This window comes from Saccopteryx leptura, chromosome 11, assembly GCF_036850995.1.
Source record: "Saccopteryx leptura isolate mSacLep1 chromosome 11, mSacLep1_pri_phased_curated, whole genome shotgun sequence".
Classification (NCBI taxonomy): Eukaryota; Metazoa; Chordata; class Mammalia; order Chiroptera; family Emballonuridae; genus Saccopteryx; species Saccopteryx leptura.
The window spans coordinates 50,019,304-50,035,486 of record NC_089513.1 but is presented as its reverse complement, the minus strand read 5'-3'; the positions used below and the strand labels follow the sequence as shown (position 1 = coordinate 50,035,486).

The 16,183-nt window shown below is 39.8% G+C and overlaps 1 pseudogene; it reads left to right on the top strand.

Annotated features, from left to right (window-relative positions):
* Positions 1–2,473: 2,473 nt before the first annotated feature.
* Positions 2,474–3,292, top strand: LOC136383359 (chromobox protein homolog 3-like; annotated as a pseudogene).
* Positions 3,293–16,183: the final 12,891 nt, after the last annotated feature.

Sequence of the window (16,183 nt, the reverse complement as noted above, 5' to 3'; positions counted from 1 at the left end):
GAGGGAAGCGTGGGTCCTTCGCGGGAGCTTGAGCGTTGGGGGGGCGACACTTTGCTGAACCTGTCCCGGTAGCGGCGGGAGGAGGCTTAGGGGTGACTATCTTCTCACGGTGGAGAGGGTTCCGGTATCACCCCGCCTCGCTGTGAACCCGACCGAGCCTGCCCGGCTTCGAGCCCCCACTGCGCAGGCTGTCCCCTACGCTGGTCGCGTTAACGCATCAGCGGTAATCAATCAGGCCTGAAGGCCTCACTGGGTGGGACTTACCCCGCCACGAGCACGTGAATCCCCGCGGAAAGAAAACACATGCCTAGAGACCTTGTGCCACCTTGTCTGTCTCATTTCCTAATGATTCGGAGTGGGTTCCAGTGTGAGCCACCTAGAAAAAGCTGGTGGTCCCTGAGAACATCCGAACCAAGGCTCTGTGGCCAGCGCCGCCTCCTTCAGGTGGCCTCCTAGAAGTCCGGAACGGGGACAGCGTTCAGGTTGCTGGAGTTACCTCCGCAACTGAATCCTCCTATTACACACCTCACCTCCACCGCCGCTGTCTAATTGCTGAAAGTCGTGAATGAGAGAACACCTATGCTGAAGAGGCATTGGAATTAAATTAAGCAACATTCACAATATGCTTAACGTATAATACGCTTTCCGTAAAAGCCTTTGTGTTTCATTAAATACCCTCAATGTGAGCATGTAGTGCCCTAACTCAAAAACAAAGAATACTGTCGTTGAAATTGCAGGTTTAGTCATTTATTTCGCAATTCTTAAAAAACACTTCATGAATATTTTGTACTTGAGAAGAACATGTATATTCACTAAGCCCCAGGAGTAGCAGTTGGGAGATTTTTCAATTCTCCAAATCAAACTTTTGGATAGTATTTCTTTTTCTGTTTTACTAGGTTTGCCAAAATCTTCATGGTTAATTATATGGATAGACTCATATCGGTAGTGTATGCTAGAAATCTAGATTTGCTTGTTCATATCAAAATGTTCCAGAATATTGGGGTGAGAGTGTGTGTTTCGCTAGACAGAAAAAAATTACAGAACATACAGGTTGAACAAAAGTGGGAAGTGACGAATTGGAGGGAACATAAATAATAGGACTGGAAGTGGGAGGGATGGAGCAGCAGATGGTGGAAGATAAAACTGGGAAGAGTCAAGTTGTGACCAAATGCCATTTGTGTTCCAGAAGACGTTGTGGGAAGCAGAGATCGAAGTAACCTTCCACTCCTAGGGGATTTGACATCTCATGTTTTACCTTTCAAATGCACGTGAATTTTTCATTCTATTCTATCATGTAATGGTGTTTGATTTAAATAACCCAGGAAGAATACAAATTGTTTTTTTAAATCTTATTTTATGGGTAAAGTGAATTGTCCATTTTATCAAATTGGGACTATGACCAGAAGTTTACCATCAAGGCAGCATCTCATTCCTCTGTAATACCAAATTACACAAAGACATGAATACAAACATTGTTCTTGTCTTAAGAAGAAATTTAAGTTGCCTGACCAGGCTGTGGCGCAGTGGATAGAGTATGGGAGTGGGACGCAGAGGACCCAGGTTGGAAACCTCGAGGTTACTGGCTTGAGCACAGGCTCAGCTATCTTGAGTGCAGACTCACCAACTTGAGAGCGGGGTCACTGGCTTGAGCATGGGATCATGCCATGAGATTAAATTAGGCAGCAGCATGACCCCATGGTCACTGGCTGGAGCCCAAAGGTCACTCACTGGCTTTAAACCCAAGGTTGCTGGCTTGAGCCCAAGGTCGCTGGCTTGAGCAAGGGGTCACTTTCTCTGCTGTAGCCCCTTGATAAAGGCACATATGAAAAAGCAATCAATGAACAACTAAGGTGCCACAACAAAGAATAGATGCTTCTGTCTCCCTTCCTGTCTGTCTGTCCTTATCTGTCCCTCTCTCTGTCTCTCTCTCTGCCTCTGTCACCAAAAAAATATATAATAATAATAATAATAAAGAAGAGATGTAAGAATAATTGCTAAGAGAGAGATCCAAAATGCTCCTAGAGAAGTATACTACAATATTATGGGCATCTATTGATAGAAACATTGATATCTGTCTTCTTGTTGAGAGGTTAAATATGAATTAGTGTTTTATATGGCAGTATAAGCCTCAGAATCATTTGCTGGTCACTTTTGTTCTCAGAAAGAAACTCCTCAAATGGCTTTTTCAGCAAAGAAAGATGAGTCAGTTCTGTAATTTTCATCGCAAAGAGTATGAAATGATCCCATACCATACGTAGTTATCAATTGACTTAATTTTTATTTTCATTGACCATCTTAATATATTGAATGTAAATATTTTTGTCAAGTTATTTATTGCTGCATTAGACAGTCTCTTGAGTAGCTCCCCATTCCTCATCCTGTGATGTGGCCCCAGTGATCAGACATATCACAGAACCATATCAACAGGTGCTGGGAGCCAGTGAATAATAGCTCCTCAAGTCCATAATTAAAAATGGCTTTCACGAAAACTACAGTGTAAAGAATGAGAAGGAAACAGAATGGAAAAAAGTGAAAAATGTTAAAGAGATAGAGCCTGAAGATTTTGTACTGGAAAATGTATTGGATCAATGCATAGTGAATTGGAAAATAGAATATTTCCTTAAGTGGAAGTTATTTATAGATGTTGGTAGTACTAGAGAAATGTAGAAAAGAAAGGCTTTTAGCATAAGTAACTTTTAGCAGAACTTACTTTCTCTAAAACAAAGAGACTTTCAGCAGAACTTAATTTTTCTAAAAGACTCTCTACCCCTGGCCTTGAGGTTGGTTTCCCAGACTGTAGCCTTGGGATAGTTCCACAAAGTTGCAGATGTTCCCAGAATGTTTCTCCCGGAATTAATCCTATATAGATAAGCACTGTAAAAGAGCTTGTTTCACTGCTTTGTTTTACTGCTAGGCTTCCCCTCCTCCCCATTCCCCAATCAGTGTATAACTTTGTCTTTAAAGCTGACTTCAAACTGTGTTCGGGCCGTATGATTTGAATGACTTAGGTCTCCGTGCAGTCACCTGCTTTGGATAAAGATTCCTTTAAATTTGAACTTTGGTGTAGAGAACGCCTGTATACTCTCGCTGGTTTTGCTACAACACTAGAATACCTGAAGTTTTTAAGTAATTTCTTAATTCTCAAAAACTGGTTAAAAAAAAAAAAAAAAGATGGTACAAAGAAAATGATCTTTATCTGACAGTGAATCTAATGACAGCAAATCACAGAAGAGATACAGTACTGCTGACAAACCAAGACACTTTCACAGCTATCTTGATCCTGAACAAGTAACTGTTGTCACAGACAGTAGTGGAGAATTAATGTTTCTCATGAAATAGAAAGGTACAGATGAGACAAACTCAGTGATGGCAAAGGGGAAAGCATAAAGTGTTCTCAAATTATAATCGTTTTAACCTGACTAGTGGTGGTGCAGTGGATAGAACATTGACCTGGGACGCTGAGTTCCCAAGTTTGAAACTCCAAGGTCACCAGTTTGAGCGAGGGTTTTCAGCTTGAGTGCAGTCTCACCAGCTGGAGTGTGAGATTAAGATGATCCCATGGTCTCTGGCTTAAGCAAAGGGTCACTGGCTCGGTTGGATCCCCACTCCACCCACCCCTGTTAACAGAGGTAGATTTAACGGTGGGAGCAATGGGCACACGGCCTGGGCCCGGACTTCTGAAGGGCCCCGCAAACCCCCAACTTTACACTTTTTTCTAATGTAAGGGGCCCAATAATTTCTTCTGCGTCTGGGGCCTCAGCCAACCTTAATCCACCTCTGCCTATTAAGGCACCCATGAGAAGCAATCAGTGAACAACTGAAGTGCAGCAACTGCAAATTGATGCTTCTCATCTCTCTCTTTCTCTCTCTCTCTCTCAAAAATATGTACAAATATTGATCGACTTACGACCTATGCAACTTACGACCATTCGACTTTATAACCACAATTGTTAGCCACGACTGCTCCGCATCTGGCAGTGCAAGTGTTGCCCATCTGGGCATACAACAGTGCGGACCAGCTAACAGCAGCACTACCATCTCCGCGTGCACCATTTCAACTGTTATCCCAGACTCAGTACAGCAATTTGTGTTTTGTGTCTTGGATATTTTTCATCCAACCCCTCCCAAGATGTCTACCAAGAGGAAATTGTCTCTGCAAATATTAAACCAGTTGTACTGGTCATGCAGTGTTTTATTTAAACCTGACAAATGTAAAAATAAGAAACAAAATGGTGTAGAGATGATACAAACAGCATAAAATGAACAAAGAAAATTATGATATATAACAATAATGAAAGAAAATTATGATAAAATATGACTTAAAGATTTTTGTAACATCATTTCACAGTACTGTACATATAGCCTAGTCAACTTATGACCAAATCGTGTTACGACCGGTCAGAAACAATCATGGTCGTAAGTCGAGCACTAGCTGTAATTGTTTTTTATGAAGACAGACAAACTTGGCATTCTTGTCCAGAAGATGCTCAATAATATGTATGCATGTGGTCTTATGATTAATTAGTGTGATAAAGAATTACATCCTAATGAAAATCAAGTTTGATATGTTTATTTTGAGTAGTATTCAGGAGATTGTTGGGTTTTTTTTCTATTAAGAGCACTGGCTACATTGAACAAAAAAAGCTTTCTGTTGTTGCTTCATTTATGAGAAAAAAATATTTGTAACCATAGCATATTACTTGCCTGCATTAGGAAAAGCTTTTCTAAAAGTTAGAAAAATTTCAGTAATTACTATTCAATCAAAACTTACATTTAACTTAGCCCTGGCCAGTTGGCTCTGTGGTAGAACATTGGCTGGTGTATGGATGTCCCAGCTTCGATTCCTGGTCAAGGTGTACAGGAGCAGCAACCATCTGCTTCTCCACCCACCCCTTCTTTCTCTCTCTCTTCTCCCACAGCCAGAGCTCAAATGGTTCAAGTGCATTAGCCCCAGGCACCGAGGATGGCTCCCTGGAGCCTCTGCCTCAGGTGCTAAAAATAGCTTGGTTGTAAGCATGGCCCTAGATGGGCAGAGCATTGGCCCCAGACAGGGGTTGCTGGGTGGATCCCGGTCGGGGTACATGCAGGAGTCTGTTTCTCTATCTCCCCTCCTCTTACTTGGAAAAGAAAAAACAAAACTTATATTTGACTTATAATGCCAAAGGACCATTCTGGGTTTATTGTTTTTGAGTGTATACATAGATCAAGGATTGAGCCAAAGTAGGTTTACAGTTGTGAGTACATGAAACTTTATTCTTGAATTATTATTTATTTATTACTGTATTTTTTATATGAACAATTGTAAACATACTTTGTCCCACCTTGTATACATGTAAGTGGTTGTTATTGGTTGTTTTGTTTTTTTAAAGTCATCAAGCCCTGGCCGGTTAGCTCAGTCAGTTAAGAGCGTTGTCCCAAAACGCCAAGATTGCAGGTTTGATCACATGTGCTGGTCAGGGAACACATGGGAAGCGAACCAATAAATGTACGACTGAGTGGAACAACAAATGAATGCTCCCCTTCCCTTTCCCCATTTGCTCCCTTCCTCTCTCTGTCTCTCTAAAAATCAATCAAAATTTAAAAAAATTAAGCCCTAGCTGGATAGCTCAGGTGGTTGGAGCATCATCCCAGAGCGCGTAGGGTACATACAGGAACAGCTTGATGTTCCTGTCTCTCTCTCCTGGCCTCTCTCCAAAAACAAACAAATAAGCAAATAAAGTCACCAAAACAAATGGAATTTCATAACCATGAGTAAGTCCATAATGTTTGGGGGATGCCATCATTCTGAGCAACCCAAGAAATAAATCACTGAAATAAACTGAAAGTTTTTATTAAGCCATAATCTTTCAAATTAAATAGGTGATTCTGTAATTAATTGCACTATTTAAATATAAACTAGACTATTTAAAGCAGCTTTATCATAATTCTTATCTATATCTATAGTCATGCCCTGGCCGGATAGCTTGCTTAGTTGGAGCACTGTCCCAAGGTGCAGAGGTTGCCAGTTTGATCCCTGGTCAGGGTACATACAGGAACAGATGTTCCTGTCTCTCTCCTGCTCTCTCCCTTCCTCTTTCTAAAATCAATAAATAAAAATTAAAAAATAATAAAAGAGGAAATATATCTATAGTTATATAAATGTAACAGTTTGATTTTAAAACTTCCTGAAAGGAAAAAATTTTATTACTACCAACAACAACCTTACTCAGATGAAGAAACTAAGCAAATACTGGTGTTACCTTTTTTCACATTCAATATTATTTTATATTAAGTGTCAGCTGTATAGCATAGTGGTTAGACAGTCCTATAATTTACAAAGCATTTCCGTGATATTTCCAGTACCGACTTGGTACCACACATAGTTATAACAATGTTAGTGATTATATTCATATTCCCAATGCTGTACTTTACATCCCTGTGACTGTTCTGTAACGACCAATCTGTATTTCTCAATCCCTTCACCTTTTCACCCAGTGCCCCATCTCCCTCTTCTTTGGCAACCAAAAGTCTATTTTCTGTATCAATGAGTCAGTTTCTGTTTTGTTTGTTCATATATATTGGTATTGGTATTTGTCTTTTTCTGACTGACTTCTCTTACCATTAGACCTTTTAGGTCCATCTATGTTGTTGCAAATATTAGGCTTTCATTCTTTTATATGGTCAAGTAACATTTCATTGTATATATGTACCACTTTTTTTTATTTAGTTGTCTGTTGATGGGCACTAAGGTTGCTTCCATATCTAACTAGAGTAAATTGTGCTGCAATGAATATGGGGGGCGCATTATAAATATTATTTTAAATTAGCATTTGGGGTTTCTTCAACTATATACCTAGAGATGAAATTGCTGGGTCATATGGCAGTTCCATTTTTAATTTTAAAGGACACTCCATATTTGTGTTTTCCATTGTGGTACACAAATCTGCATTCCACCAACAGTACACGAGGGTTCCCTTTTCTACATCTTTACCAATATTTGTTGTTTGTTGATTTATTAATGAGAGCCATTCTGACAGGTGTGAGGTCATATCTCATTGTGGTTTCATCTTGCATTTTTCTGATGACTTGTGATGTTGAGCATGTTTTCTTATATCTGTTGGCCATCTGTATGTCCTCTTTGGAGAAGTGCTTGTTTAGGTCCTCTGCCGCTTCTTTACTTGCATTGTTTGTTTTCTTGGTGTTGAGTTGTATGAATTTATTATAAATTTTGATATATATTTATAATATATATCCCTATATTTTTCCCATGAGTTTTTTGGTTTCAAGACTTACATTTAAATATTGAATTGGGTCCTGGCTGGTTGGCTCAGTGGATAGAGCATCGGCCTGGTGTGTGGACGTCCCGGGTTCGATCCTCGGACAGGGCATATATAAGAAGCGACCATCTGCTTCTCTTCCCTTCCCTCTCCTCCTTCTCTTTCTCTTCCTCTCTCCCAGACAGTGGCTTGGTTGGTTTGAATGTCAGCCCTGGGCGCTGAGAATAGCTCGGTTGGTCTGAGCATCAGCCCCCAATGGGGGTTGCCAGGTGGATCCCATTTGGGGCGTGTGTGAGAATGTGTCTATCTCTCCTCCTCTCACTTAAAAAAACAAAGAAGGGCACTTCAAAGGTTGAACAAAATGGAAGATTTTTATAAGAAGAAGAGTGAGGCAAAGGAGCTATTAACAAAAGAAAAGTAAGGGCCCTGGCCGGTTGGCTCAGCGGTAGAGCATCGGCCTGGCGTGCGGGGGACCCGGGTTCGATTCCCGGCCAGGGCACATAGGAGAAGCGCCCATTTGCTTCTCCACCTCCTCTTCCTCTCTGTCTCTCTCTTCCCCTCCTGCAGCCAAGGCTCCATTGGAGCAAAAGATGGCCCGGGCGCTGGGGATGGCTCCTTGGCCTCTGCCCCAGGCGCTAGAGTGGCTCTGGTCGCCCCGGAGGGGCAGAGCATCGCCCCCTGGTGGGCAGAGCGTCGCCCCTGGTGGGCGTGCCGGGTGGATCCTGGTCGGGCATATGCGGGAGTCTGTCTGACTGTCTCTCCCCATTTCCAGCTTCAGAAAAATACAAAAAAAAAAAAAAAAAGTAAGGATTATTTACTTATTTTTATTTTAAAAATCTAAATTATATTTTTAAACTACAGTTCACATTCATTTTTATATTATATTAATTTCAGGTGTACAAAATAATGGTTAGACAATCATATACTTTAAAAACTATTATCACTAATAATTCTAGTACCCACCTGGCACCATACATAGTTATTACAGTATTTCTTATTATCATCCCTGAGCTATACTTTACATCCCGGTGGCATTTTGTCACTACCAATTTGTACTTCTCAATATCTTCATCTTTTTCACACAGTCCCCAATCCACCTCTTCTCTGGCAACCATCAGTCTGTTTTCTATATCCATAAGTCTGTATCAATTTTGTTTGTTTATTTTGTTCAAAAAATAAAAGATTATTTTGGAGGCCAGATATCTTTCTTTGAAAGGGGGCCTATAATTGATATAATGGAGAGACCAGATTACCTCATTGGTGTTGACCAGAAAATTGCAGACTAGTTGATTAAGATTATGTTTATGGGAGAGTTTGAAACTGCAATTACATCAGATATTAGAGATCTAGGTTTGGCTATTAAACACTGGCTGATTATATATCTTAACATTTTCCTCTAGTCTGTGGCTGTTATTTTGCCTGTCTTTCTGAGATTTTTTTTTAAAGATTTTTGTGGCCCTGGCTGGTTGACTCAGTGGTAGAGCATTGACTCAGCATGTGGATGTCCTGGGTTTGATTCCTGGTCAGGGCACACAGGAGAAGTGTCCATCTGCTTCTTTACCCCTCCCCCTCTGACTTCTCTCTCTCTCTCTCTTTCTCTCTCTCTCTCCTCCTCCTCCCCTCCTGCAGCCAAGGTTAGATTGAATTGAGTTGGCCCAGAGCGCTGAGGATGGCTTCATGGCCTCAACCTCAGGTGCTGAAATGGCTCCGGTTCCAACAGAGCAATGCCCCAGGTGGGCAGAGCATCGCCCCCAGAGGGCTAGCCAGGTGGATCCCAGCTGTGGCACATGTGAGAGTCTGTCTCTGCCTCCCCTCCTCTCACTAAAATAAAAAAATAAAAGAAAATATTTTTGTTTATTGATTTAGAGAGAAAGAGGGAGATTGTGGTTTCTTTAATTATTCATTGATTGGTTTTCATATGTACCTTGACCAAGACACCAGGCTTGTAATATTTTCTATATGAACAACTAGAAAGCTACTTTTGTCCCACCCTGTAAATTGTAGGTGAAGGCTAAGTACTTACTAAACTGGTCTTTGCAATAAAACTATCTGATGCCTAAATGAACTCTGTCTTCCAGGCTACCACCATTTTGTGCACTAATCCAGAAATAATAGAAAGACCTCAAAGATGTGTATTGCCAACTTGATTATTTTTTGTGTCTTTTATAGCTGCAGTAGAAAAACATTAAATCTGGGGAAATTTACTATTTTATTTAGCACAAGTAAACTCAAATGAGAATATAACACTTTATCTTCATGTTAGTGAATGAATATAGGTGATCATCCCATATTTCTAGGTTCCTTTCAAATATTTTAATTCCCTCAAGAAATATTTATTGATCAACTATTAGAAACCTGGCCTGTGACAAATGTAGGGATAATTTATTAATTTAGCTGAACCTATAATTATTCTGCATCTACTATGTGCACTGCTATCCTGCAAAGTAAAATTAATATAGTTGTGAAATGGAAAAGCAAGAAACCTAAGCTCAAGGAGGTTAAAACTAACTTGTAGTCTCTGAAACAATGGTAGAAAATGTTTAATGCCATCTATTCAAAATTTAAAAAAACCCTAAAGATTGTTAGTGACTCTCCAAGTTTGTGAAATAGTTTTAGAACAAAGGCTAAAACGCTAATCATTTATTTTGAAACACAGGATAATGGTTGCATGTTAACTAGTTATTTTGCCATTATTTTGAAACAGTGGTTGCCACATGGGGTTAGAGAAACTGGGATGAATGCAGGTATTTAAAAAAGCACCATAAAATTGTTAAAGAGTTAAGTCTTATAACAATAATGGACATCATATAATTGAAATCATTTTGGCCCTGCCTAGGTATCTCAGTTGGTTAGAGCATCATCCCTATACCTCAAGGTTGCTGATTCCATCTCTGGTCAAGGCTTATACAAGAATCAACTAATGTATTTGCAAATAAGTAGGACAACAAATCTATCTCTCTCTCCCCCCCATTCTTCTCTCTCTAAAATGAATAAATAAATTTTTTTGAGAGAGAGAGCAAGAAGAAGGGAGACAGGCAGGGAGAGAGAGGGAGAGAGAGATGAGAAGCATCAACTTGTACTTTCATTACTTTAGTTGTTCATTGATTGTTTCTCATATGTGCCTTGATGGGGCGCTCAAGCCGAGCCAGTAACCCCTTGCTCAAGCCAGAGACCTTGGGCTCAAGCCAGTGATCCTGGAATCCTGTTGATTGATGATCCTGCACTCAAGCTGGCAAATCTATGCTCAAGCTAAATGAGCCTGCACTCAAGCCAGTGACCTTGGGGCCTTGAACCTGGGACCTCAGCACCCCAGGTTGATGCTCTAGTCTATCCAGTCAGGCTAAAATTAATATATTTTTTTCTATTATTTTTGGTATTTTTCTGAAGTGAGAAGCAGGGAGGCAGAGAGACAAAATATTTTTTTTTTAAAGAAATAATTTTGACACTAGATATAGAAGAGTAGTTTGAAATCAAAGTCTGGCCCTGGTCGGTAAGCTCAGATGGTTAGAGCATCATCCCAAAATGACAAGATTGCGGGTTTGATCCGCAGAGCACACACGGAAAGCAACCAGTGAATGCATGACTGAGTGGAATAACAAATAAATGCTTCCTTTCCCCTTCCCCTCCCTCTCTCTTCTCTCTATGTCTCTAAAAATCAATCAAATTTTAAAAAATTATGCTCTGGCCAGTAGCTCGGTTGGTTGGAATCTTGTCCCAGAGTCTGGAGGTTGCTGGTTTGATCCCTGGTCAGAGCACATACAGGAAAAACTCAGTTTTCCTCTCTCTCTGTTTCTCTCCCTGCCTTTCTCTAAATAAAAATAAATAAATAAATAAATAAATAGAAAATGAAGTTTGTTTATATATTCATAGAAGTCTAGGAACTTTTCATTTCTGGAACCATTGCCTTGTATGATTATTTCAGAGTTCTACAAAAGTTGTATGAGGATATATTTTCTATGTAAATGAAGAAAAGTAAAGAACTAAAACTTCAAGTCCTATACTTTCTTGACTTTACACAGAGTATACATATGCATGTGGCAAAACTTTTAAAATACCCAAAACCCTAAAAATAAAATTGAGCCTCTGAACTAGAATTATGTACTACTTTATCTTGTGACTTCTCCATCTTCTCATACCCCAAATTGAGAAGCATGGTTAGTGGCAATCAGAAGCAACAGAAAAATTTTATACATGTGAATGGCATAATTAGATGTGTCCTAAAGATATAACTGTGGCAACAGTTGTTTTTTTTTTGTTTGTTTGTTTTGTTTTGTTTTTACAGAGAAAGAGCGAGTTAGAGAGAGGGATAGATAGGGACAGACAGATGGGAACGGAGAGAGATGAGAAGCATCAATCATCAGTTTTTCGTTGTGACACCTTAGTTGTTCATTGATTGCTTTCTCATATGTGCCTTGACCGTGGGCCTTCAGCAGGCCAAGCCAGAGACCTTGGGTCCAAGTTCGTGAGATTTTCCTCAAACCAGATGAGCCCGCGCTCAAGCTGGCGACCTCGAGGTCTCGAACCTGGGTCCTCTGCATCCCAGTCTGATGCTCTATCCACTGTGCCACCTCCTGGTCAGGCTGTGGCAACAGTTTTAAGGAAGGACATCATTTTGTGCAGACACCATTATGTACAGATTACACCTTATTTAGATGATAAAGTGACAGCTATCAGCAATCTATTTATCAGTCATTAATTCATCAAAGAGTTTTTTGGTGCCCATTAGGTGTTGAGGATGGAAATCAGCCTATCTTCATGGGGCTCATAATTTATAGGGAGAGACAGAAACAATTGAGCAATTACATATATACAGTGTCTGGTGGAACTTAATATGCTGTGGAGAAAAATCTAAAAGGATGGGAGTCAGAGGGTTACAATTTTATATAGTGGTCAAAGAATATTTTCTGATAGGGTAATATTTGACAGAAAGCTGAGGGAAGTAACAAAGCAAGTTGTTAAGAACAATGATTCAGACGCCCCGGAGGGGCAGAGCATCGCCCCCTGGTGGGCAGAGCGTCGCCCCTAGTGGGCGTGCGGGGTGGATCCCGGTCTGGAGCATGCGGGAGTCTGTCTGACTGTCTCTCCCCGTTTCCAGCTTCAGAAAAATACAAAAAAAAAAAAAAAAAAAAAAAAAAAAAAAGAACAATGATTCAAATATTCCTGGAAGGAAAAACAAATGTGAAGTTCCTAAGTTTTTAGCCTAGTTTTTAAAGTGATAGAAATAGAGAATGAGAACAGAGAGATAAACAAGGGAGAGAAGGAAAAATGGTAAGGGCTTCATAGATCACTGTGATAAATTTGGCACTCTGTCTGAATGAATTGGAAGACTTTGAGTAGAGGTGTGATGTGGTCTGGCATTTTTAAAGAGAACTACTCTGACTGCTCTGTTGAAGATAGACTCTAAGGAGCTAAATGTAAAAATTATCAGACCACTCAGGAGGCCGATTCAATAATCCAGGCAAGATATAATAAGGGCTTGATATAAACTGGTAATGGTGGAGCTAAGGTCAAGTGGTCAGATTCTGCATATATTTTGAAGGTGAAGCTGACAAATTTGTTAATGGATTGGATGTGGAGTGTGTGAAAAAGAGGAGTCAAGGTAATTTCCGAAACTAGTGGTTCCCTGGGAAGCATAGGGCATATTTGCATATTTTTGACTACCCTGATTCTCAATCTTTTTTTGGTGTGTTTGGAGGATTTCTTGTCATATAAATCTGGGTACCAGACAGACACATTCCCGACAGAATGTATGGCTGCCAATGCCAGAAACTCCTTGTTTCAGTCTCCCAGGCCTCTGAGACTCATTCATGTGACCAACCAGCCATTTATGGGGCAACATTCATAGCATTTAGCTGATAGAGGCAACAGAAGCACCTTTAGCGCAGGGTGCAGTGATGTCCACTCTGCAAGGGGCAGCGGACAGTGATGTCCTCATGGACCAGTTCATGATTTTAGCTATGCTTCTGGCTATGTAGCATTTAAGTGGGGTTTGCAAATCTCCCAGAAAATCTAAATGTTACACAGTCTTCTAGTCAAAGATACTATTTTGCTTTTAAAATAGTCAGATAGTTTCTTTTCTCTGTACCTAAAAACTCTGAATGATATCCTAAGGCAGGTGTTGGGAACCTATGGCTTGCGAGCCAGATGTGGCTCTTTTGATGGCTGCATCTGGCTCGCAGACAAATCTTTAATAAAAAAAAATATATAACGTTAAAAATATAAAACATTCTCATGTATTACAATCCATTCATTTCCTATCACTTATGTTCATGGTTGCGGGTGGCTGGAGCCAATCACAGCTGTCCTCTGGGAAAACACCAAATTTTTATTGGATAATGCATAATGTACATGGGTCGTTGTATGGCTCTCACGGAATTACATTTTAAAATATGTGGCATTCATGGCTCTCTCAGCCAAAAAGGTTCCTGACCCCTGTCCTAAGGACTGATATTCTTAATGTGAATGTTGTCATAATAACAACTGCCATTCACTGAGCAATTGAAAAATTCACTTTAATTACTTCTGCTAGATAGGATATTACTCCTACATTAGAAGTGAGAAACTGAAACATAAAGGATAAGTCATTTGCCCAAGATTATATGGCTATTAACTGACAAAGCTAGCACTAAAATCCAAATTTATTTGGCTCCAAAGCCTGAACACTTATATACTATAAATAAGTTCATTTGAGGTTGATATAATATTGTGAATTGAGCCATTTTCCCATTAATTCAGTTCTCCATATATTTTTTGTCTATTCACAAGTACTGAATTTCCTTGAAATTCTCTAAAACTGTAAATTTAGTGCTAAAATATTAAGATGTGTCATTGTTTTGAAAACTTATTATAGTCTGGCAAGACCATAAATACAATTAAAAATAAATTCTGGCCCTGGCCAGTTGGCTCAGTGGTAGAGCATAGGCCCAGCATACAGATGTTGTGGGTTCAATTTCTGGCCAGGGTACACAGGAAAAGCACCCATCTACTTCTCCACCCCTCCCCCGCCTCCTCTCACCTCTCTCTCTCTTCTCCCTTCCTGCAGCCAAACCTTGATTGGAGCGAGTTGGCCCCAGGCACTGAGGATGGCTCCATGGAGGATAACTCCATGGCCTCCACCTCACGCACTAAGAAGAGCTCAGTTGCTGAACAATGGAGCAATGCCCCAGATGGGCAGAGCATTGCTCCATAAGGGGCTGGCCAGGTGCATCCCAGTTGGGGCATATGCGGGAGTCTGTCTCTGCCTCCCCTCCTCTCAATGAAAATAAATAAATAAAAATAAATTCTAATATATGTTAGTATTGCTTGAAATATGAGCAAAGCCACTTTATTTTCTGAAAGTTTCAGTTTTAATAGACCTTCTTTTGATCAATTACAAGTTGGAGGCAAAGTGCTATATTGGCAAATATACCAGGCTCTTCTTCAGATGGAATCTATTACCATTGAGATTTTATAGTACTCTGGTAGACATTAAGTACCATGAAGATTTGATGTACATACTTTTTGTGGTCTTTTAAGTACATTAGATAAAACCTTTATGGTTACCTAAAATAGAGGGCAATGGGTTTGACTATTTGAAACTTACTGCTTGAAAAAAATATTATTTACCAATAAGAGGTGTGGCTAAAAAGAAACGAAACTGATTATCAGAAAGAAACTTGTGGTTTGTGAGCTTCTGAGAAACACTCAGAGCACTCAGGAGCATTTTATAACACTTGTATAGCATTGATATGGTGTCAGGGACAAGAAAACAGAACTAGGAATAAAAACAGGTGTTCCCAAGTACCAAACCTAATCCCTAACTAGCTATGCAACGATGGACAATTCAACAGGTGCTAAGCACAAAGATTAATTAAGCAGAGATGAATAAATCACAGAATCATAAACAACCATGATGCTTTATTAAAAGTATTCATTCATTTATTCATTAATCCATTCAGCATTGGTTGCCAATCATATGTGTCTATCATATGCCAGGTTCTGGGGCTTCAAAGATGAACAAGAAAAAGCACGACCCACTTCCCGTCCTCCCAAAGAGCAAGTGGCTCAGGGAATAAAGACCTGACGTGCTGTGGCATTGACGTTCCACTCCTCCCTCCAATAGACTTCTCTCTCCCATTTCCATTGTCCTTCTTTCCTTCTTTACCAGTCACTTCTCTAAACCCTTTGTTTAACTAACTGGGCTCAATTTAGACCTTATTTCCCCAAGTAAGATTTTCATACCCTGGGCTGCCTATCCTTATCCCACAGTTTCTAAGCCAGAATGAGCTTTAGAAACACTAAACTCTGAAAATATGATTGTGTTTCTCATTTCACGGATAAAATTAAAATACAAAACTATAAAATGAATAAAACTATATATAATTAAGTTGCATTTCCAGATATTCTAGACCTTGGAAAATCTAATGCAAATGAGCATTGTCTCTTCATGGGAAGAAATATCCAAATACATTTCAATTTTGCATACACATTTATTTGGCTCATCAACTTCTGAAGTCCATCATCATCTCCAGATGATTCTTTAATACTGTTTGTCCCTGAATTAAGAAAGAGGTTAGACCTCTATAGGCCCTGGAGTCACCATAAAGATTTTGTAATCTATCAGGACAACAATGGAAGTAAGGAGTATCAAAGGTTTTTAACCGAGGATGGGACACACTTAGATTTACACTTTAGAAGGTTCTCTCTGACTATACCATGGAGATTGGATCACAAATTGGAGACTGTTGAAGAAATCCAATTAGGAGATTATGATTGCCTGACTGGTGGTGGCACAGTAGATAGAGCATCATCCTGGGATGCTGAGCAGAAGCGAATTAAGATTGGTTGATGCCCCGGGTGCAGAAGAAAATATTGGGCCGCTTAAAAAGAAGAAAGAGATAGGGAAAATAAAAATAAATAAATAATATTAGTACTTTTAATATTAAAAT